Below are 23559 nucleotides of genomic sequence, written 5' to 3'. Positions count from 1 at the left end.
AGTGCATTTTCCTAATTTTGCAAGTACAATACAAAACTTAAGGCCTGCAAGATGACCTTTATGTACTAAAAATTTGATACTATATATCTAGGAGATTTTGGTATTCATTTGAATTCTTTACTTATTCTCTTGCAAAAGTTATTGAATTTATTAGTCTGTTGTTGTGAGAAACCCTTGATTTCAAGGTTTGGGCACTTAAATTACCCTAACTTGTTAATCCACAGGTGGAATTCCTTCTCCACTAGCATGGAGAAAGTTAAGAGTGTATACTATAGGATTTTTGCAGCTTTGAAATAGGAGTTGAAGTTTATGATTTTTGGGAGTGAGGCCTAGGTCAAATATCATCATGTATTTGACCCAGTTTTAAATAAATTAGACTAATCAGAGTGATGGAGAGAGTTTGAAGACTTGATGATAAAAAAAAAGTTTCCTTGTTTAAGCCATTAGAACATCCTAGGAGTGGAAATGTGATCCTATGCACCCATTCTTAACCACTTGCCATGAAAACCAAGCCTAAACTAGCTAATTAGGTTGATGTACTTGGTTATGGTTATGATATGTTGGAGTAGAATTGGTATCTATAACTTTGGAGTTTGTGAGAACTTGGAAAAGGGTACTTGAAACTATAATTTGTTCCTTGGGTCTTTTGGAGAGTTTTAAAGTTATTGGAAAAATCAGTTTGGAGACTTAATAGGATTCTAGGTCTATTCTTGCAAATTGTATTGTGGGTTGTTAGGAGTGCAACCAGTGGTTGATTTAGCTTAATTGGGTTGAAACTAAGTGGATCCAAGCCTTTGTTGGAAGTTGTAAGGTCTAGAACCATAAAATCCCCATTTTTCCCTATTTAAGGGAGTTTGTCCTTATTTCTTAATTTTGGATCAAGTTGCATTGTGTCTTACTTGTGGGTGGTAAGATTTGAAACCTTTCTTAGTGATTCCTAAGAGGGGTAGATACTTATAAAGAAGAACAAGCCATAAGTTAAAACCTTGGAACATTTTTGATGTGTTGATTAGGGATTGGTCTTGTATTGTGCTTCCATTTTTGTGCACTCTCCATCAAGTTTTTCATAGATGAACATGGGACATGAATCCCATTATCTTAAAGCACTAGCATAATACACTTTTAAGGATATTAATGCCATGAAAGTAGAACCTTAAGCTAGGAGACATGGATTGAATGAGGTCAAGCAATAGATATATGAAAGTTCTTTGTAATAGCTTAAAAACATTAGATACTTTTAGCCTCTATATTCACCATGAATTAGTTATAGTTTGTGACCAAGTTTTGAAAGGTTTTGTAAATTTCTTCAAAGATACCTGTCTACTGCTAGTTTTGGAGTTGTTTATCATAAAAGGGTTGTAAGTCTTTTCTCCACCATGGAAATTCCATGGTATTCTAGATTTCAAGGCTATAGACCCTAATATATTATATTATGCAAGCAAGGGCCCTAAAAGTGAGTGCAAAAAATTCTTTGACCAAGCCCTAGGCAAGCTAGGCAATGCCCAGCTAGGGACTGTCAGCAAAGAAAGAGCTCTTGAGAAAAAAGCTTGAAGAATAAAGACTTTACCTTTGATGTATTGAAGAGGGGTATGAGGAGGTTCTAAATTGTGGAGGAGGAGTCTTGATGAAGTGTGGAAGGTGTCTTAAAAGTGGGGATAGCAGGCAGCCAAGAAAAGCCTACCAAACCCTCAATTTTGCTATTTTTTTTGTACGACCTATACACACCCTGAGACCCTAAAAATCCTTGAGCATGGATCTTATATATTGATTTTTATTAAGGCTAGAGGTGTTGAACCTCTAAGAAAAAGGAGCTCTTGGCCCTAGAAATCCAAGTGGAGGCCTAATTAGGGGCTCTCCTTGTAGCCCTTTTGTGAGGAAATCTTGAAATTGGGTACAAACCCATTGTTGTTATCCATTAAAATATAGTACAAGTGTTCCAATAACACCTTAGGACATCATGGAAACCTTGGTTGGACTAGAAAATGCTATGGTATCCTAGTAGATCTATAAAATCTTTGGAGGGATACTGTTCCTAGAAGAGTAAGGGAGTAATGCTACAAGTTGGATCAGTTAACCTAGTGAGGAGGGTGGGCAAGGTCAGGGGATTTTCTGAGTAGCAAGAGATCCAATAGACCACATAGGTGTATAGAAAATGCCAAGATCCACATATAATATACAAGGTTGCATAGGGACTGGGGTACTTGGGGTACGGGTATGGGTATGGGTAATGGTACAACTATTTTTTATAATAGGGGATAGGGCTACTTGGGTATGTAAAATTTTATTTTTAATTATACTTTTATATTTATATAAAACCTGAATTTATGAGTCATGACAATGATTTTTCAAATCAATAATAGTGATAAAGTTTGCAAATGTAATGTATTTTTTTAGTCTCAAATTTTTTATATGCTTGTAATAATAATTTATGATAAATGTTTAGATGCATAACATAGAAGGTAGGTTTAAACATGAACAAGAAGATCATAAATCATGTGATAATGACATATTTCAAATGATGAATTCCTAGCTTTAACACTGATAAAGTTCATTGTTGATCAATATTGTATCAAAGTGTCAAACTGATTAGGTATTGCATTAAGCTTGATAAACAAATAATAGAGAAGGAAAACTTTAAACATGAACAAGATCATAAATCATATGACACTGACATGTTGGAAATGATAAACTTATGCTTAAACAGTGACAAAGTTTATTGTTAATCAATATTCTATCAAAGTTTCGAATTGATTAGGTATTGAATTAAGCTTGATAAACAATGAGTTGATACACAAACAAAAAACTGAAAAAAAAAATCTCAAATCTCAATCAAGGTCCTTAGCCATGATGCTCTCCATCGAGTACCTGGTACTTGGGATACATGTACCTAGTACTTGGGTATGTGGGTACAAGTATTAGGGGTGTCATACATGAAGAAACATATAATATATTATGATAACCGATAATGTCATACATTAACAAAAATATAATATAAAATGATAACCAATAATGTCATACATGAAAAAACACATAATATATTATGATAACCAATAATGTTGTACATGAACAAAAATATCATATATTAACCAATAATTTCATAACTCTAATAATGTCATACATCAAATAAATGTCATACATCAAATATAAAATGTCATATATACATCAAATGTATATCAAATATGTCCATTGACATAAAATCCAACATATATGTCTGTTGATACCTATACATGTATGTCTATCAACTATATCTTCTCCTTCCCACAAGGGGAAGGAAACAAATCTCTAGAGGTTTTTGGTCATCATGTGGAGGGAGATGATGACAATGATGGGGTCTTCCTCACACACTTGCTCATCCTCTTGTTGAGGCTCTTCTCTACCTCGAGTTGATACAAAAAAAAGTAGCTATTAATCAATAATTATTATACATTAAATCAAATATATGTACACATAAAATTAATTATTTTCTTACACCATCATATAGTCACTCTGCAAGTCCACCTTGAAGGCTCATGGATGATTGAGTGTGACAAGATCCTACAACAATTTAATCAATATAATCACTTATAAATAACATTAGAAATTTTGATACTAACTATTATAAACAACAACTAAAACCTCAGTTAATGGCTATGAACTAGCCATAGTTATAGCCATTCTATGATCGATAGACTGCAGAAGATGAGGAGGAGTCTCAGATGTCAAGAGTTGCATGTCATACAATACACATTACATGTAACATGAAACATGAAACAAATATAATCAAATGAATTAAATTAACATAAAACAAATGTACCTCTACGAAGCTTGTATCATGTCTAGGCTTGAAGTTTGTAGTGAACATCGATAGTCCTGTAGAGAACTGATGCACATGCATAAATATTTTTGTTAATCCTTCATATGATTACTTAATAAATATATGTATTAATTTAAATGATTAAATCTATAAGTACATCTAGACTTGTAGATGGGACAAAAAATGAGGCTGGGGGATCGCTACTAGGGCCACCAACACTCTGACCCTAAATTTTGAACAATTTCAATACATGCTAATTAATTAGTCATTCACTATGCATATGAAATGTGATCAAATTAGTTTTTTACAATTGTAATTTACCTGTGTGTCAACGCCAAATGTCTCATTTGGAATTGATTAGTCACTAGCCCATCATCCACACCATCTCCAACATGACTACCAAATTTGCATAAGGATCCGCATGATGTGCACATGTGACCGTGATGTGCAGAAAGCTCCTCCTCAACTAATAGACTTGTGCAATGAATGAGGGTTTGCATCAAAGCACTAATAGTCCCTAGAGTTCTGGTCTCTACATGTTCTTTCACAACTGAAGGAATAGTCACATGCTCACCTTATGACTTGACCATAGGTGCCCTAACTACATTAGGGTCACGACGTGCCCCTAACCTCTCAAATGATGACCCCCCACCTCTACCTTGAGAGTCTAATATGTCAAAATAATTGGGGATCTCCCCAAGGAAAAACTCACAATACAATTTCCTTAAGAAATACATTATGACCTAATGATTATTGCAAGGAGGGGCATCAAAAACCATACATCATCTATCCCAAAAATTATTTCTAATACCATCATGTATGCACCAATGGATGGGGAACTATTCAGTTCTCTCTCTAATAGTATCTTGTCCACCAGGCTTTCTAAATAATGCACAAATCCTCCTTTTTGGTATATCTTATTTTTTAACATCTTGATATAATAATTTATTTGCATAATATATTTTTTGTTCATCCCTCTTAACCTACTAAATATCTAATTGACTACTAACAGAAGCTATGTGGGTCTTAATGGACTTGAGGGAGGATACCAATTGAGCTCTCATAGGATTGGTTTGTCCACAAGCTTTCAACCTATCAATGAGTGCTTCTAATTTCGTTTTGCCTCTTTCTATTTCATTTATTATGTTTTCTTTTGTGCCAGGAGGAGGTCTTCCAATTGGTGTAGGTTGCATAATTTTTTTTTCTTGTTGTGGAAGGTTTTGGTTTGGATCTTGTTGAGGGTTTTGGTTTTGATCTTCTTGGGGATTTGCTGGTTTATTATTCACATTTCTTGATAAGAAATCAATTGAAATCTAAATAAATAAATAAATTTAAAGAAAAACAACAAAAAATAATGTACAAAACAATACGAAAAACATATAAAACAATGCAAAAGGAAGGTCAGATAGCATACGGCATGCTCGTGATCTCGAACTTTGATAGTTTGGAGGCATATTGACAAGGTGGGTGTAGAAAAGCTTCAATTTGTTGAAATCACATACACACTATGAGGAGGTGAAGTTGGAAAATGAAGATAAAATGAATGGGCTATGGGTTTGCAACCCATTTACAATAATTGGGGTTTTTTAAAAGCGCATACATGCTATAGCATGTATGCACTATGGTTTGGAATACCCAAGCCATAGTGTGTGCATGCTATAACGCATATGTGCTATTGAAAATTAGAAAAAAGAAAAAAATGGCGTCACCTTTTTGGCAACACAACTTGGTGCACTTACCCCACTAGCCCTATTTATCCTAATCAACACCTCTCTAGAAACCTTCTTTATGCACCTGGTGCTGGGGTCATAATGATTTGCATATTCAACAACCAATTTTGGACACATCTTGGCTGATGGGAAGGTGGCAGCTTTTAGTAACCCACTATTGGCTAATTTCTAGTATATGGGTCCAAAATGAACATTTTTCTCCGCTTGACTATATCAGATAGGTTTTTATTAACCAAGAAAGTATCCCAACTTTTAGGGAGGGAACTCAAGAGACATGGTTTTTCTAGCCTAGGCATTTTAGGGTGGAACAGTCTCATGGTTTAATTTAAATGATGAAGATTTACAAAGATAAACTAAAGCACTTAAAAAAAAATTAGGCACAAAAAATGACAGAGTAGAGGATAATGCACTTACAACTCTTGCTACAGCTTAACCTTTCACCTTTTTGCTTACCAATTGACACCAAGAGCTCAAAATGATTAAATGAGTAATTATACTACCCAAATGGGTAATTGTAGGAAATGATTTTTTGAAAATCTTAGGACAAATATGAGCCGATGAAAGTATTTATAACAAGCGTGTCGCTTGTACCTGACAAGACTTGCAAGGTTGTTTGTAGTTCATGCCCATCAAATTCGCATGTAACTCTACATCTCATGATATAATAAAATATCAATGCCACCTTTTCCCATAAAAATAACTGTACTTTGAATGATTTTTCATAGCTCTCATATTTATTGCCTTTCACATCTTCAAGATTGCCACTAGGTGGGACCTATTTCTTGTCTTGCAAATGAGTTCATTATTTCTAATATATAACTTGTGAGAAAACAAAAAAATGTCGAAAAATCATGAAGTCAAGGTTAAAGTTGAAGTTTTGAATCAACTCCTACTTCAACTTCAACTTCAAGAATATGAACTCAAGCCAATGGGTAAAGACCTTGCCGGAGTGATGAAAAGTGGGTGGAGCTGAACTTGAACTTCAAGTAGGTTAAAACTTCAAGTTACAAAAAGAACTCTTGGCTAACAATATTGTGCATTGCAAAAAAGTGTAGGGTAATGCTAGCAACCCTATCTTCAACATTAAATAAGAAAATATTAGATTATTTCAGATCAACTTTCTGCCCTAAAAAAAATGTATATGAATCCAAAGTGTCTTTTATTTGCCACGCTTCCTGAAAAGATTCTTTCCCAAAAAGTAATGTGTCATTTGCAAAGAGAGAGTGTGTGGTTGAGATGGATGTACCTATGATTTGAACAACCTTCTAGAGACCAGTGTTATGTTTGGACTAAATATTTTTTCTTAAAGCTTCAACTATTATAATTAATAGAAATGAGGAAAGAGGGTCACCTTGCCTTACTCCTTGTGAGGATTGAAAAAAGCCGATTGATACCCCTTTAATAATTACCAAAAACTAGGCTCCATATATGCAAGCTCTTATCCATTTACACCATGCTTCTAAGAATCCAAATTTACGCAGGACTTTGAAAAGGAACTGCTAGCGAACTCAATCATATGCTTTCATCATATCTAACTTGATAACAAAACTAGATAAGAAGTCCTTATTAACAGATGTGGGGTCTCATGGGCAACTAATGCACCTTCCATTGTTTCTCTACCTAGAACAAATCCACCTTGATCTGGAGATACAATGTGTGGGGTGAATTGTTGTAATCTCATATAGATGGCTTTAGTAAAAAAATTGTAAACTGTATTGCAAAGAGAAATAGGACAAAAATCAGCAAATGTGGCTGGAAATTGGTCTTTTGGGATGATAGAAATATTTTTTATATTAAAATATCTTGACAAAGCCTTTCTTTTCCTTGAGTCTTCAAGAGTTGTGAGTAGATCATCACATATAACATCCTATTATTTTTGGTAAAGCAATGTTGTAAAACCATTTGGACCTAGAGCTTTATCTACAACCAAGGAAAAGACAACTTCATGTTGGGCCTATTTTCCATTGCACCAAAAGCCATGACTATTAGTGAACATGGAACACCACATAATTAACCACTTGTTGGCAGGGGAGCGCGTCGCATCACCCAACAATCTCCCCCTCGACGTGCATACCAGGTGCTTACGCGGGTCGGGAAGGCACCGGGGAGATTTGAACCCATGACCAAGCCAAAACCAGGCTCTGATACCAATTGTTGGGCCCATTTTCCGTTGCACCAAAAGCCATGACTATTAGTGAACATGGAACACCACATAATTAACCACCTATGGGCAGGGGAGCGCGTCGCATCACCCAACACTTCATGCAATTCAGAGATGGAAAAAGGGGCCATTAACGCTTTGTTATTTTGATCTGAAATAAGACATAGGACAAATTCCAAAAATTCTTCCACCCTATCCTGATTCAATTCCATAGATGAAGAAGAAGTAGTCAATAGTTCTTTAAAGAATCTAACTCCTTTCTCTTGAATTCCCTTTTCATCTAGAATGGCAATACCATCTTTGCAATCTTCAATTGAGAAAATAGTATTGTTGAAAATATAAGAGGATTAACTAAGAGTGGAAGGGTGAATCAGTTACTACAAAAATAAATCCTAGATCCTTTTTGATGTCAGTACAAAATGCAAACAAATAACTGAATACTGCTGAAGCTCAGTAAACACACAAAATACTATAACTGAAAAGTAATTGGATTAGCTTGGTAAAATATTAACATATAAACCATTATATGTTATTTGTGATTACCATTACTCTAACTTAGTTACAAACACATTAAAAAATAGCATGAACACATTTGATACTAGGATTTAACGTGGAAACTCAATTTGGAAAAAACCACCAATAGAAACTAGTTACTAATTTTCACTTTTTTGAAGTGAGCCTTGTTAGCAACCAACCTTGTTAAAGGTTACAAAACACACTGTTAGGTGTGACCCTGTTAAAAGATTTAATCACCCTATTAGGAGTGGCCTAGTTAGAGGTCTTGAAAACAATTCAATGGAATGACCACCTTGTTAGAGGATTTACAAACAGTTGTTAAGCCAACTCTGTTAAGAGATTTAGATCACTACTACAATGGTTAGAGAGCAACAATGAGATGACCTGATTTGACTGTAACTAATTTTTTGATTTTAGATCTCTATTATGGCTTGTACTTGATCCTTCTAGAATGAATATGACTTTGTTGCACCACAAGGATATTCTACTTATCCTTCAAATTCTCTTCCTTAGCTTACCAATAGATCTTCAATCACATCACCATAATTCGCACATTCTCTTGCACTCACACATGCGCACTTTGAAATCACAACTTGACCTTATACTTATACCTTCCACTTTGTCAAGTTGGCTCAAATACAACTTATAATAATCAATATTTATCACCTTAGTCAGTTGGAATTAATAGATAGATCAATTAAACTCAATACAAAAAATTAGAAAAATCCTTTGTTAGCCAACCTTGCTTGGTAGAAACTAACTCTAAAGTGATTTCTTTTGTTAACCATCAGAAGCTTGATTAACACTATTAACTTACAAAAATTCTTTGGCAACCGAGTGAGCATGGTTAGCACTAGTTCCATCCAACTTTCTTTCGATACTCGAGTGAGCTCAATTAACACTTGTTTTCTACAACTTTTTCTTCGACACCTGAGTGAACTCGATAGACACTTCATTCTGAACTAGACAAACATAGGAATGCTTAGTAGACACTGAGAACTGTCTTCACTACCTGAGTGAGCTCGACATATTTGGACTAATAATGATTATGACATTTGTGTAACATCAAGGACAATACACAATTAACCAATTGTATCCAATAATCTCCCTCTTGGAATTGATGGCAAAACATATCATAGTACAATGAAATTTTGGATTTGAGAATTTCCTCTATCAGTATGAGCTCTTCCTTTCATAGAATTCTATCTACAATGGTTGTTACCAAGTTCATTTAGAACATTCTCCCTCTTTCAGAATACTTCATCTTTAGAAGACTTCTCCCTCTTTGGTTTCTAACTATATTCTCGTTCCAAAAAATTTTCAAAGATATGACAGTAAACTTCTCCCTCTTTGACAACACATGCCAAAGACAATGACTCTATAAATTCTAATGTACCTTAAGTACTGATTCATCTGCAATATACCATTGCTAATTCTGCACCAACTAAATGAGCTTCAATAGGTTCTAGTTGATGCATTCACTAAACTTCATTTAGTGAATTTCAGATAGGGGAATGACCCCTAGCTTACCTCTTAGATACAAAAATGCATCCTTAGGTAATGGCTTGGTCAATATTTTTGCAATTTGTTCCTTTGTATTCACATATTTCAATTTGACTTCTTTATCTTGCACCAGTTCTCTTAAGAAGTGATATTTTATAGCAATATGCTTTGTTTTGGAATGCATCACTGGATTCTTTGATATGTTGATTGCACTGGTATTATCACAATATATGACAACTGGATCTTTGATATCTACCTTCATTCCTTCCAATAGTTGTTTGAACCAAACAATGTTAGAGCAATTGACTACTGCTGCTACATATTCTACCTCTATTATGGATTGAGAAGTAAAATTTTGCTTCTTACTTGTCCAAGATACTAATCTTTTACCAAGAAAGAATGCTCCATCACTAGTGTTTTTCCCATCATCAAAACTTTCTGCCCAATCAGCACCAGTAAATATTTTCAAGTCCAAATTGCTTTCAAGTTTGTACCATAAATCATAGTCTTCAATACCTTCCAAATACCTCATGATTCTCTTGATTGCCATCATGTGATTTTCTTTGGGATTTGCTGAGAATCTTGCTACTATTCCAACTGCTAGAGCAATATCAGGCCTTGTGTGAACTACATACTGCAATTTTCCAATCATTGATCTATAAGTAGTCTTATCCACTTCTTTGGAATCATCATTTTTGGAAAGCTTGTCCAGTAGACATAGGTGTTCCAGCTGGTCTTGAATCTTCCATTCCAAATTTCTTCAGTATCTCCTTGATATACTTAGATTGAGTGCTGTAGATACCATTCTTGTTTTGTTGTATTTGCAATCCAACAAAGAATTTTATTTCACCAAACATGAACATCTCAAATTCTTTTTTACAGGTTACACAATAGCTGTCTTCCTAAAAATACCTTTGCTGTGCTCTCGCCATGCCCATAAAACCCTGGTGAACTTTTTCATCCTCTTTCTATGTTGCGATGATAATGAATGTTTCTTCTCTGTCTTTTCCCAACTTCTTCAAATTGCCTGTCTGCAACTCGACCATTCTTCCTGAACAAGCCACACCGTAATCTCCCATGATCGGCTGCCCAAGATGATTCCCCACTTTCAAGTGTGTGAGTGCCCTTTGGATTGTAAAAGAGGAATTTTTTTGTAGGTTGAACAAAAGCTGTCTTCCTGAATATCTCTCTGCAACGCTCTTGCTTTGCCTGTGAAACCCTCACGAAGTCTCTCATCGCTCAATCTTCTGGTCATATCTTAATAAGTGGGTTTTTGGCCTTTTTCATGTCTTACTACTGAGGATTTTTGTGTACAATTTACAGGCCTCAGTTGACATCATGTCAATGTGTATAAAGAAATTGGTGAAGGAATGGAATGAGATTTTGAAGGAAGATGTAGATGGGCCTCATGAATTAGAGCTGACTGGTTTCCTGGACAAGCTTACTACAGACATTTTCATGAGGATTGGATTTGGAATGGACTACAGCAAAGAGGGTAAGAAATATACGAGGACATCAGGGGTTTAGAAGATATAATGAATCACAGTATCCAATATCTATGGTTGCCAGGTTCCAGGTAGGATATAACTATTCTAATTGGATTAATCTATGTTTGGATTCATTTGTATCATCAATGTTTTTATCATATTCTATAATTTATTATCAGAAGGATAGAGAACATAAAGAGAAAGCTCTCTGTTCTCTCTTTATGTTCCTTTTAATCTGATGATAGATTACTGAAATATTAATTCTAGTTCAGTTTTTTAATTTTCTATCATTGTAATGAAAGTGATCGAAAATTTGATTAAAAGAGATTCACACAATCAGCACACAGATTATCTCATATCAAAATCTACTTGTTCTTCTGCTAATTAGGTTCAATTTGGGATTTCGATTGTTTTTGACATAGAGAATATTCATTTGAATTCATTTATCCTTTTCCAAAACAGTTATTTCCCCACGCCCTCAAATCTGGAAAAGAACTTGAAACAGATTATAGAGAAAAGAACAGAGAGCGGGTCATATGGTGATTATCTTCTTGGCTTGATACTCAGAGAAGTAGAAAATGTTTCTTCAGATGATAAGAATTTGAGGTACACAGAACAGCAAGTAATTGACGAGTGCAAAACATTCTTCTTGAGAGGAAGAGAAACCATGAGTGTTCTGATAACATGGGCAATACTCCTGTTGGCTCTCAACCAGGATTGGCAACAAAAAGCTCAAGAAGAAACAACTGCAATCTTTGGAAACAGCAATCCCACCATGGATTCTTTAGCGAAGCTCAAAATTGTAAGTATTCTAAACAAATGTTGGGTAAGGAAATCTTCCCAGGAGAAACGTATAATCTGAATTAATTGAGCAAATCTTTGTTTTTCTAACAGATTGGGATGATACTGAACGAGGCTCTGGTGTTGTACCCCTCTGGAGTAGCCTTTGCCAGGCAGGCATTCAAAGACTTAAAATTAAGAGATGACTTTATAATTCCAAAGGGTGTGAATGTGATAGGAGACATTTTAGCTATGAACAGGGACCCATTATACTGGGGAAATGATGCGGGTGAGTTCAGGCCAGATCGTTTCAAAGATGGAGCAAGCAGAGATACAAACAATCATCCGCATACCTTCATTCCATTTTCTAGTGGACAAAGAGTGTGCATAGGGCAGAACTATGCGCTATTAGAAGCAAAGGTTGTGATTAGTATGATTGTGAGGAGGTTCAGATTTAGTTTAGTATGAGTAGTAAGTACAGGCATGCTCCATTAGCCTTCATCACTCTCAATCCTCAACATGGGATGCCAATCATGGTGGAAAGAATTCAATGAATGCAGTGTAGATTAGTCGATATGGTCGCCCAACGTCCTTGCATTTGCACCCACTAGTCGTGTTTGACGTAAAACATTCTTGTCTGTTTAACGTGCTTTTCAATGTCATTCTCTTGTCTGTTTAACGTGCTTTTCAATGTATGTATAGTCCGCGAGCAAACAGTTGATTTTGGGACAGGCTATTCTCCTAACCAAAAAAATACCAAAAATAAAATAAAGTCATTTTTCTTTTCAGATTCATGAAATATAGTGATTTAAAAATAAATTAAAAAAATTTCTTGTTTTTGACTACAAACTATATAGATCATGAAGATTGAACCCTGAAATTTTCAAAAATGTCCATAATGTTTTTGATCTTGAGAAAACTGGTCAAATGTACATTTTTGTGAGAGGATAGCCCATTGATTTTACCTACTAGTTTTACGCTTGTATGAAGACTACATCTTGTTAGTCCTACAGGTCTGTTATGAATATATACTCCAATGTTAGCCATATACCAATTTATAATGGTTTGTTATTTTGTTGGAGGGTTCTTAAATTTACAAAAAATTCTAGTATTAGCCAACTGTTGGAGAATACATATGGATTTGGAGAGATCAATCTATTCTTAATATTGATCATAGATAAATCTAATGTGAATCAACCATTGAGGTGTATTCTTTTGGTCAAAATCATTTAAACACTATCCTTACCTTGTCCCTTATACTAGTGGATCTTATACATAATTGTGTCCTTTATAATATTAGGCATTGCACCTAACAAAATCTATTATGTAGGGAACTCATTTAGAGCTATTGAACTTTTTTAGAAGACTAGATACTCATTAACATAATATATTATTTTGAAACTACTCAAATTTAAGGTTTATTTAGTTTTTATTTAATTCTGAAATTGATTTGTTAACATCACATTCAGGATTATTATCTGATATTAAATATTTATTATTGCTCTTTTATTTAGTTGATTTTAAATCATATCAATCATGACTATTTTTAATAAACCACAAAATTAGTTAGTTATTGAGATTTTTCGTCATATTATATATGATGAAACTGGCATTTAAAAATATTATTTCCATCACCGTAGTCATTTGTATTCTTTCATTTAGTACAGTACAAATATTGCATATGACTGAACAATTAGACATGTGCATAAAAATGAAGACTAAAAAGGGCTAAGCAGGATGCAAATGATAAACTATATTCAAGTCCAAGATAAAAGATAAATGTTAAATTATATATATATATATATATATATATATATATATATATATATATATATATATATATATATATATATATATATATATATATATATATATATATATATATATATATATATATATATATATATATATATGCACATAAAAAGTTTCAAAAATCTATAGTTAACAAAAAATGTAAAGCATTATATCTTCATCATCTCAAATACTTACTATCCTTATGTGGTGTAAAACTCTTCGAAAGAATAGAGAACTAGGACTGACCAAAGCAGGCGGTAAGAATCAAGTTCTAGAAAATATCTACCATTGACTAAAGTTGTGTTCTCTTTGTCCACTCTCACCTTCTCGTCCATGGCCTATGTATCTCCCCTCTAATGTGTTTGTATAGGGTGTACATGTAAACAATGACAAGAAAGACTCACAAACCATTTAACAAAGTTGCCTCAAATTAAATGTGGTCTAGTAGAATGCAATGGTTGCAAGATACGCACATAATGGATTTGTTCAAAAGGCCTTAGAAACTTTCAAGAAAATGCAGTTAGCACATGTGAACAATTAGATTGGGATATGGTTTCTTGAGGAGATTAAGCTTCAATTATTTAGGAAAAGGAGGCCCCATGAAGAAGATAAAAGTTGCTAGAGGATTATTCAAAATGTTTTCCTAGAAACTAAGAACTCTTAATTTTTAGGCTTGCATATTTGAGTGGGTGACAAAAGGGGTGGGGCTAGAAATTGACCCACCAACAATGGAACGCTATTTTGCACTTGTCAAACATCTAAGTTTGGATTTTAATATTAAAAAATGGAGGGAAAATAGTTTTTAAACATGTTTTTATTACTATAAAAATTATACAAGATAAAGATATTACATTCATGTAATCACTAACTTCCTTAAATTTTGGAGTTCATAATTTTGAATTGAATTAGACAACAAAATTCATGGGACTAGTAGCTTTATAATATTTCTATTAAAAAAATTACAGCTCCAACTCTACTTTTTGGGAAGCCCTGTTCCGTGGGACCCAACCTTACACAACCTTTGCCAATACCAGTTCGCCTAAGTCAAAATGAAAGCTTTTCAACAAGGTATGGGCATTGTGGATTTTTCCAATCATTATATTGCTGAAAATACTCTATTTGATATGGATGCAAAAATTGGCGAAGCCCTCAATCATCATTTGCATCCCAACTTGTAGGTTAAACCCATGCTTCCTAGAAGACATGAAAGTGTATATTAGACAATATTCCTTTGAGTAATGTCAAGTTTCCACAAATATTTTTCATATGTAATTTTGCTTCTTGATTTGATTGTGTATGAGTTTTTAAGCATCAACGTTTCAAATCACACTCTTTGATCCATCATTAAGATAAGAGAGAAAGTAAGAATGTGATAACAAGAAAAGATCACTGAAAATACTCTAGTTAATATGTATGCAAAAAGTGGTGAAGCCCTCAATCGAAGGCAACCAAGAAAATTCCACTACACACTTGTTATCATGATAGAACAAGGAAAGATCGATAAAATAAAAAAAATAGGAGCACATAGAATATGGTCACATACACATAGCTTAGCATAAACTAATGGATGCATACGATATCTAAGAATTGATAAAATAAATGAACGATGATCAAGTAATCATATTTATCCATGAAATATATAATCATCCATAAATGAACTACATAAGATGAGGAAGAAAGATCATTATGCATCATATTATGACATAAGGAAGTAGACATATTATTTAACAATAAGTATTTCTTGAATAAAATGTCACCTTGACCTATAGGAAATATCATCATTAAAAACATCACAATTAAGGTAGTAAGTTGAAATTATATGATGAGTACACAACTCACAAGGTAGGGAATTGCTAGGATTACACTCTCCACTAACCTAAGCCAATATTAATAGTTACATGCACAACTTGGTGAAATGATCTTTCTAATAAGCATGGATTGTTATTAATTATTTTCAAGAAGAAAATAAAAGGTGAGACAAGTTAGAGTAATTTCTTCATAGAGAGATAGTATTGTTCCCAAACATGAATATGTTTAAAGTGTAATAATGGAATAATAATGTTTTGTCACTTGACTCTATAAGATCTAAGAATCTAGAGAAAAAAATTCCTATACATGAATACAATGATAACACTATCTATGTTATATAGATTTGTTAGCTTAAATTTGTATAATAAAGGAATAATTTAATAATTTACAAAGTTCATAATCAAGGGCCTTACATGTCTAAGAAGAATGATATCACCCACTAGAAGATCTCAAGGGTGTTATAGGAAATGGACTCAAGGACTTTAGACTTTCAATATTTATCTCTTTCCATATATTTCATTATGTATATAGATTGCATTACTTCTTTATCCATACAAAAATGTATTTTAAGAAACAAAGCTCAATACTATTCCTAATTTACATGATGACCTTTCATATTGGGGATATGCAAGCTCTTTGAAGTGAATAATGGGAAGATCTATAGTTATTGTGCTTTCTTTTCTACTTTTGTACTAACATCATACCCCTTTTATAATGTTGGCTTATCATTAGGACAACTCTAATATATAGGAAGAATTCACTTGTAAATATCTTTGAGATCAACAAAATTTCTAGATCACAATGTGTCTTTGTTTGTTGTAGCTATTGACTCCACTTTAATTTGAGTGAATAAATGTGTGAGTTCTTGAAGGGTTTTCATAATTTTAATTTCTCGAGTAGGCTTTTGAACCTCTTGAATAATTCTGGTGATATGGGCTATTTGTAGGTTTAATATTTCCCTCAATGAGTCAAACTTATCCGTTGTTTGGTCTTGCTAGTTCGATAGTTGTTAAATTTGTGCATGAATGGTTTTAATGTGTATCTTAAATTGGACAATAGTATCTTGTAGAACATCATATTTTGTGGCTACCTAAATGATCTACATCTTTAGTTGACACACTTGATCCTTAATAAGAGTTTTCATGGTAGACCATTATAAGGAAAATTAATAGAAAGTAGCATGATGTTTTCATTAGTGTTCTTCATAATACTACTATGAGATTTACAATAAAATTGGCTAGTGGTCTAGATTTTTCCTTTCCATGTCCATTATTTCCCTATCATTCAAACATTATTTGCAATTACATGGTTTTCTTTTGCATTTGAGTGTCTTTTAGAACCCCATCTGCCAATGTCTTTAGTTGGACTACAAGGGGTTGAGAAGAATCCCCTTGAATTTGAGGAAGTTGTCTCTAATGTCTTTTACCATGCTAGAGAGTACAAAGTTAATCTAGATAATAGTAATCAAATATATTAATTTATGCATAATTTAAATGAATAAGGATAACTAGCTCTAGATTTAGTGTTGATTTACCAAAAAAGTATATTATTTGACTCATTTTTGTTTCATAATTCTATAACCTAGGAAAATAAAAAACCGTACTAATGAGTTTGTTGTTTGATATTCTATGTCCTTTTCATATGCATAAAAAATATATTATTATTATAAGTTTAATCTTTGTTGATAGAAACAACTTGAGTATATGCAAAATTTAGGTTCTTGTTTTTCTTAATATATTGGTCTTTGTTGTTGAAAAGCACATGTGCGAGTTTTCTAAGCAAGGATTTTTTCTTGTTCAAGCCCATAGTTTGACTTTAATGATTTCGACAAAACTAAAGACATATAACCAATTATGAAATGTACCTAGTCACATGTAGTTATTGATGTGGTGCTCATATGATGACTATGTAGGGTATAATGGAACTCCAATATGATTTCTTACATAATCGTAATAAATTACACTTTGCATTTTTATACAATACTTGAACATGTAATTTTAACATTTCATACTCAAGATAGAAAATCATTCAAAAAATGCTATATTATTTTTAATTTCAAAATTTTTAAATAAAAATAATAATTCCACCCATAAATTTATCCTAATTTTATTAAAAAATAAATCATCTCAACTTTGATTCATAATAAGATCACACATCTTAAAATCAAGTTACAAGTTTTTTGAGTTTGAAAATGCTTGAAAAGAATAGATTGACTTTTCAATGTTGTATAAAAATACATTGATGATCAAATTCATATGAATAGTAAAATTTATATTACTTTTTTTACTACAATACTTTATAAAACAAAATTTATAATAAAATATTACATATAAGACACTGACTTTGGTGTGATAATCTTGTAAATAAAAATGTACTAAAATAAAATAAAATTATTGAAAATTTAAAATAAATAATATTTTAAAATAATTCAAATTATTTTAAACAAAATGATAAAATCATCTTAAGAAAAATGATATATATAATGAAAAGAAATCAGTTATCTTAAGCAAAAGGATATACATATGTATATAAACTAGCACTTGCACCTTTTAAGGGTGCAAGGGTTACGCCGATAGTTTTATATATATCAAATAATGTCACAAAAAGTTTTCTTATTAGATTTTCTATACATAGTAGAACATTATAAAAATACTTTTAAAATCTTTATTATTTTTTCTTCCTTTAAAACCATGGAATACATGCTATTAAACCATTCTTTTGTTGGTGTTTGTCCTTTCTTATCAATAATTTATCTTCTATGCAAGTTTCATTGGTATCTTTGCACCCTTTTTCATCTATAATGAACTTGATAGGATCTTGGTCATTATGGCATGTACATTACTTATCCTCCTCCAAAGGCATGGGTGCTATATGAGCATTGGCATTGTTATTAATGAAGTACAAACTATTGTAGTGGTTTCCATCATGATATGAGACATGAAGTGTGGGTTTTTCTAAGCTATGAATATTGTAGATTTGGGATTCATGGCCCTTCAAATAGTGCACATGAATGTTAGTTTGAGTCATCATGGAGGCTGCATAAATCTCGCAATGGTCTATCCGAGTTCTATCTTCTGCCATTTTTTCATAGTATTCTTCTAAATTCATGTCATCTTTCTAAGAAAATAGAGGCTCAAAGTATGAACAATTCTCCATAATGTACTCCACTACCATCTTATGATACTTTGAGTTTTGCTCTTGGTCACCTTCAAGTTGATCTGCTAGGGCTCTGAAAATTAATTTCCATCTGGTAGCATTTGCTCCACTCTTATTTGCATTATGTTGAGCCTTTATTTCTACTTGGCTCTCCTCCTCACTTTCTACTTCATCCAAAATGTCTCTTAATTGAGATTGTTTATCTTCTTCTTTGATGTGCATGTTTGATTGAGATAGAAGTAGTTGTGGTTAAATATTTCTTTAACATATAATTCAAATAGATAATGAAATGTATAATTCAACCTTACATATAAGTCTTAAGCATCTTATTTCAAAGTGAATAATTCTATGTTCAATTATTCTACAATGGTCTCAACCTTTGCCTAAATTATCGATTGTATTCATGTGTGATCCTAGAAAATATGAAGACAACCAATTTTAGAATTCATTTAAATGCAACCTTGAATAATTAAAGTTAAATAAATTCAATTTTATGAACATGCAAATAAGACATTACCTCTCATGGTGTAGGAGACAAATAGTTACAATTAGAAGTGATGGGAGAGCCAAAGGCGAAGCTAATACATCTTTTGTAAGATGTTAGAATCCAATACTAACATGTCTTCTATATATAAAAACCACTTACATGTCCTTGACATATTTTGAGGAGAATACAATTGCATGTCTATAATATATTGACATGATTCTACTTTAGGTGGTGATAGGCACAATTTTTGAGCTTTATCATGTTCACGTGGATGTTCAACAAACTAAGATATTGTTAGATTCATTTCCTTGTCATGGTATTTTACCATATAAAATGTGTATACTTTCATTCCATTGTGTTATTCTTTTCCATCAAGACTTTCAATCATATTGTAGGATAGATCATTGATCTATTATTCTAATTATCTATATTTCTATATCCCATCCTATTCTTTTATAGTATAATGACAGAGTAAAATAGAAACACTCAATTAAATTTATAAATAACTAAGTGAAATTTTATTAAAGAATCTATTCAACTACTACCAAAGAAAGCAATAAAAAATGCTTTGAAAAATATCAAAGAATGCCAAAGAAACAAACAACACTTGTTGTAACTACCAAATCAATAATTTTGAGTTAAAATGTAATATGACTATTAAATAAGTAATTTTGAATTAAAACCTAATAAGACCATCAATCACTGTAAAATGTCACAACATTAACCATAACATGGTAGCATTACTTCCATTAAAAGTGTTCTATCAAATAAAAAATTTAGCATTGGAACATTGGGCGTGTTTCTAATTTATTAAAAAAATTGTGCTTCCAATTAATTAAAAATTTAAAATAGATATATTCTTATTTTTAAATGAATTATATATTAAAATGCGTATGATGTCTAAAAGTGGAATACAAAATAATTTGGTTGTTTGAAGTTTATAACTTAACATAAATAAAATGCCTATAAATTGTAATATTTAAATAATCTAAAGTTTTTTTAACAAATTAAAATATATATTTAATATTTAATAAATAATAAGATGGAATATCTTAAGTAGCATTGGGTCTCCTTGTACTACCATAAATATCTTACGTGGAAACTAACTTTCCAATTACATGAATATGAGAACAATATTTTAATGCACCATAAAAAATGAAAACAATCCTGAATTGAGTGCCAATACAAGTATGGATTTCTCCTAGCAAGTAGACATTAGAAATAGAATTCATGACATTACGAAATTCACTCATAATATGGAACCTTCCAAAATAATTTTATTTCAAACTCTCACTATGTTCATGGCTAGAGGAGAAAAATTGATATACATTTGTACCACCTGAACCCTAAACCAAGCAAAGAATAGTAAAAAACAATGCACATCTCAAGCACTTCCAAATTAAAATGACTAATTAGCAAGAAAAATGTGATATATCTAGAAACAAAGAGAATTGACTTACAATAGACTTAGTAAGAAGAAAGTGGTACTTACCAGTGTGGCGAATGTGGTTGGGTGGACAAAGTAGACTTGCTAACAATGTGTTTCTCATAATGGAACTAGGGACAAGTGGTCAGGGAATATGCATTCAAACATATATATAAGGTCACTTCCATCATCATAATGACAATCATGTTTTTGTGCATGTGGACATATTGTGAAATGGTGCCACATTGATGTACTTGATGCCTTTGAACTTGTGTTTCTTCATGTGGCCTCTTTTACTATTCTCACTGTGATGTGTACACATTTCATCTGACATGAATCTGCTGTAAGATCTTGGGTAGAAAAGTTATTCCTGACAATTTCAATGTTGGAAATGGCCAAACCCATAACCCTTCAAAAGATGTATTAGTTCTTTATAACCTAACCAAGTTTTGAATAATTTTTTAGTTTTGTTAAACTTGATTAGGCTTTGGATAACTTTAAACATTCTCAAGTTTATTTTCAATATTATTTTTCACTAGGTTTGACTACTACACCTTATATGATGTAGTGCTCCACATATATGAAAAAGAAACATCTCATACCATACTTTTCTTTTTATTTTCTTTTTCTTTTTGCTATTAAGAATGTTTATGTAAAGCCAAGGAACAAGCTATCCTCAAAAAATTGTATTTGTGCAAGAAATGTGAAAGATCTAGCTTTCTTCCCATATGTGTAGATACCCACTATAACAACAAGGAGTTGACCTACTAACAAAGTGCGTATAGTGTCAAACAAACTGCAGTGAACCATTGCAATGGCTTCTGATGAGTGAAATTTTCATTACAATGGAAAATGAAGAATGTTATAGAAATTATCATGCCTAGAATTGTATCTCTAAAGATGAAATAGTATTGTCCTTTATGCAGCCACATATTTTGATTTGAATTTAACAAGTTAGAGAAGATATGACAAATGAATAATGGAAGTATTTTATAGGTAAGCAACCATATATATTTTGTATTAAAACTACTTTTGTTAAGAGTACATCGATGGTTTATAATGTAAATTTTAATTATGAAGTACATCGATGGTTTAGAACATAAATTATCATTACAATGGGTTTACATTTATTTGAGGAACATTCTTAATAGATGGTCTCTTAAGCAACATTAGTAGTGGATGGTGTTTTGTCTTAATGGTCTTCATATTATAATCTCCTAAAATTTCGGTCTATCGATGTGTTGAGTTTTAAAATGGAGTATTATGGTAGAATTAGAGATAATGATAAAACCATTACTATATGAAAACTCACATTTTTATGCAACTTTGTAATTCAACTTTGACGTTTTATAATTTGCATCTTTAGTGCCACAATTATTATTATGTTTAAATCAAATTTTTAATCCTTATTTAATCTAAACCATAGTATAATCTTGTTGCTATTGTTTCAGGCCACTACTTCAATGAGTATTTAGATTCCACACAATTATTTGTGACGAGAAATTTAGATCTATATATTCTACAGGTCAAAGGTAGTGAAAATTCAAGAATCTGTAGCACGCAATCCATTATATAGATTTAGATTTTGTAGCTAAAATATATTTTAATTTTAATTTTAAAAAAACCATTGGTTGTATTTGATATTTTAGATTTTAAATGGTTGGGCATTTGTAAATGCTCATAGCTATCAAATGTTGTATATAAAGAAAAGCTAGAGATATCAACTTTAATTTATCTTTATAAAAATGACACATTTACAAATTGAAGTATGGATAGAATACATAATATATATAGCTAATCTTAAATCTTTAGGAAAAGGTTTATGTATAGCATAAAATTATGTAGACAAATAAATTTTTAGATGTCTAATAATGATAAAAATTTGATAAAGTGAATGCATAACTCAATTGTCAAACACTTAAAAGTGTAAGATCAAGATTTTCTTAAGTTTATAATTCTCCCCTTTTAATTGATCATCTTATATTAAGTCTTCTACTCGGGCATTGGTAGTAAATAGGAAAAAAAATATATTATGCATTGATTTGAATCGATCTATCCTTCCAAATTTATAAAACTCAATTTTAATATTTAGTTCTATTATGAGATTTTTTTATAATAAAAAATTGAGCATTCATTATATATTTATTTTATAGTATTTCAAAAACTTACAAATTGATCTCTAATAGATTAAAATGTAGAACATATTAGTCTATGTAAAATAGAAAAGATATCCTTATCAGACATTTACAATTGTTTTATCTGATCTATTTTACATATTTTATACAAATTTGTGTGTGTGCGCACGCGTGCACATGTGTGTGTTTTTCTATGTTTAATGAAAAAAAAGAGAGAATGTTTTAAATAAGAGAATAGATGTTATAATAATATTATAATTAAGTTGAGAGACTTGCAAAAAGTATTAGTACACTTTTTAAATTTTGAAGCAATATATTTTGGAACTGTTTCTGTTTCAAATGAGAGACCTGGGGTTTACATAGTACAGATGGAAAAATGTGCTTCAAAGAATTAAGCTCTATATTTAATGAAGCGGGATGCCATAGAGTAGAAGGATAGGAAGAATTATGTTTTCGTGCTACGTGATTTTCTTGTTCCTTCGACTTTTGCTTGCACGACTAATCTGGAATGCTACTATAATTAAAAAAAAAAAAAAATTCCAAATATTTGTTTTATGTTGAATGCAATGAATTTGGGACCAATTAAGATTAGGCTCATTGGAAGGACCTATGCCAATTCACGCTCATAAAAAATAAACACCCATGTATTTGGACTGGAGAGCCTCATGACCTATAGAGTGGTGTATCCTATAGTGATCCATGAAATCCAATCAAAGTTGAGTATGAATCCTTCAAAGCCACATCATAATTTATCAGTCAGGTAAAATTTTAACTTGAGTGGA

The 23559-nt window shown here is 32.0% G+C and overlaps 1 pseudogene across 1 annotated transcript in view; it reads left to right on the top strand.

Moving 5' to 3' along the window:
* The window catches only part of LOC149562566 (cytochrome P450 709B1-like), a 32717-nt pseudogene extending 20137 nt beyond the window's left edge, over positions 1 to 12580 (top strand). Inside the window, exons 2-5 of the transcript XR_016364261.1 lie at positions 10586 to 10650; positions 11027 to 11279; positions 11653 to 11992; positions 12085 to 12580. The product of XR_016364261.1 is annotated as a cytochrome P450 709B1-like (transcript). The remainder of the gene's footprint in view (positions 1 to 10585; positions 10651 to 11026; positions 11280 to 11652; positions 11993 to 12084) is intronic.
* Positions 12581 to 23559: the final 10979 nt, after the last annotated feature.

This window comes from Cupressus sempervirens, chromosome 4 (genome assembly GCF_028749045.1).
Source record: "Cupressus sempervirens isolate cs-2001-9-10 chromosome 4, ASM2874904v1, whole genome shotgun sequence".
Classification (NCBI taxonomy): Eukaryota; Viridiplantae; Streptophyta; class Pinopsida; order Cupressales; family Cupressaceae; genus Cupressus; species Cupressus sempervirens.
Note: the sequence above shows the minus strand (reverse complement) of the source record. Positions and strands in the feature narration are given on the sequence as shown.